This window comes from Petromyzon marinus, unplaced genomic scaffold (genome assembly GCF_048934315.1).
Source record: "Petromyzon marinus isolate PM22_M1 ecotype Great Lakes invasive population unplaced genomic scaffold, UKy_Petmar_22M1.pri1.0 PM_G_Scaffold_163, whole genome shotgun sequence".
In the NCBI taxonomy this organism is placed as follows: Eukaryota; Metazoa; Chordata; class Hyperoartia; order Petromyzontiformes; family Petromyzontidae; genus Petromyzon; species Petromyzon marinus.
Window position 1 is genome coordinate 165,001 of NW_027422721.1, and position 2,500 is coordinate 167,500.

A 2,500-nucleotide genomic window follows, 5' to 3' on the forward strand; every position below is an offset into this window, starting at 1 on the left:
GGTTTGTAGTTGGTGATGTGCCTGAGCCCTTTGGCAGACAGAAGCAGCGTCGTTAGTAGAGAACTGGTGTTTTAGTGTCTCTGAGTACAGTCGTTTAGCCTCTCTCACCGCTTTGCTAAACCTGTTCTTCGACTCCTTGAATCTGTCTCTATCCCCACTCCTAAACGCTTCCTCCTTCTCCAACCTCAACCTTTTGAGCTTTGCTGAGAACCAGGGCTTGTTGTTGTTAAAGTTCACCCTGGTACGTGTTGGGATACAGCAGTCCTCACAGAAGCTGATGTACACAGCCTCTGTGAGTTCATCCAGACTATTGGTAGCAGTCGTGAACATATCCCAGTCAGTACAGTCTAAGCACGCCCGCAAATCTTCCACAGCCTCACTGGTCCACTGTTTAGATGTCCTCACAGCAGGTTTACAGAGTTTTAGTTGCTGCCTGTATGCACGAATCAGGTGGACCAAGGGAGTTCTGTGCGAGCCGAACAGCCCCGTGACCCACAAGAGAAACATCCCCGCCAAATTCGAGCGTTTGACGGGGTCTATCCGTGAAAAAATATTCACGTTTTTGAGTGCACATGCATTTCTGCTGCAAATGCCTCTGGAAGTTTCATGCCGTTCGTATGCCAATTGTGGCAACACGAAAATGACCCGTTTTCCCATTCCGAGGGATTTCTGTGCGACCCTAACAGCCCCGTGAGCCACAAGAGACACATCCCCGCCAATTTCTAGCGTTTCACGGGGTCTATCCGTGAAAAATATAGACGTTTTTGAGTGCACATGCATTTCTGCTGCAGATGCCTCTGGAAGTTTCATGCCGTTCGTACGCAATGTGGCAACACGAAAATGACCCCTTTTCCCATTCCGAGGGATTTCTGTGCGACCCTAACTAACAGCGCCCGTGAGCCACAAGAGAGACATCCCCGCCAATTTATAGCGTTTCACGGGGTCTATCCGTGAAAAATATAGACGTTTTTGAGTGCACATGCATTCCTGCTGCAAATGCCTCTGGAAGTTTCATGCCGTTCCTATGCAATGTGGCCACACAAAAATGACCCGTTTTCCCATTCCGAGGCATTTCTGTGCGACCCTAACAGCCCCGTGAGCCACAAGAGAGACATCCCCGCCAACTTCTAGCGTTTGACGGGGTCTATGCGTGAAAAATATTAAAATTTTTGAGTGCACGTGCCTTTCTGCTGCAAATGCCTCTGGAAGTTTCATGGCGTTCCTATGCAATGTGGCAACACGAAAATGACCCCTTTTCCCATTCCGAGGGAGTTCTGTGCCACCCTAACAGCCCCGTGAGCCACAAGAGACACATCCCCGCCAATTTCTAGCGTTTCACGGGGTCTATCCGTGAAACATATAGAAGTTTTTGAGTGCACATGCATTCCTGCTGCAAATGCCTCTGGAAGTTTCATGCGGTTCGTACGCAATGTGGCAACACGAAAATGACCCGTTTTCCCATTCCCAGGGATTTCTGTGCGACCCGAACAGCCCCGTGAGCCACAAGAGACACATCCCCGCCAATTTCTAGCGTTTCACGGGGTCTATCCGTGAAAAATATCAATTTTTTTTTGACTGCACATGCATTTCTGCTGCAAATGCCTCTGGAAGTTGCATGCGGTTCGCATGCAATGTGGCGACACGAAAATGACCCGTTTTCCCATTCCGAGGGATTTCTGTGCCACCCTAACAGCCCCGTGAGCCACAAGAGAGACATCCCCGCCAATTTCTAGCGTATCACGGGGTCTATCCGTGAGAAATATTCACTTTTTTGAGTGCACATGCATTCCTGCTGCAAATGCCTCTGGAAGTTTCATGCGGTTCGTATGCAATGTGGCGACACGAAAATGACCCGTTTTCCCATTCCGAGGGATTTCTGTGCCACCCTAACAGCCCCGTGAGCCACAAGAGAGACATCCCCGCCCACTTCTAGCGTTTCACGGGGTCTCTCCGTGAAAAATATCACATTTTTTGAGTGCACATGCATTCCTGCTGCAAATGCCTCTGGAAGTTTCATGCGGTTCGCATGCAATGTGGCGACACGAAAATGACCCGTTTTTTCCCATTCCGAGGGATTTCTGTGCCACCCTAACAGCCCCGTGAGCCACAAGAGACACATCCCCGCCAATTTCTAGCGTTTCACGGGGTCTATCCGTGAAAAATATTCAATTTTTTGACTGCACATGCATTTCTGCTGCAAATGCCTCTGGAAGTTTCATGCGGTTCGCATGCAATGTGGCGACACGAAAATGACCCGTTTTCCCATTCCGAGGGATTTCTGTGCCACCCTAACAGCCCCGTGAGCCACAAGAGAGACATCGCCGCCAATTTCTAGCGTTTCACGGGGTCTATCCGTGAAAAATATTCACTTTTTTGACTGCACATGCATTCCTGCTGCAAATGCCTCTGGAAGTTTCATGCCGTTCGCATGCAATGTGGCAACACGAAAATGACCCGTTTTCCCATTCCGAGGGATTTCTGTGCCACCCTAACAGCCCCG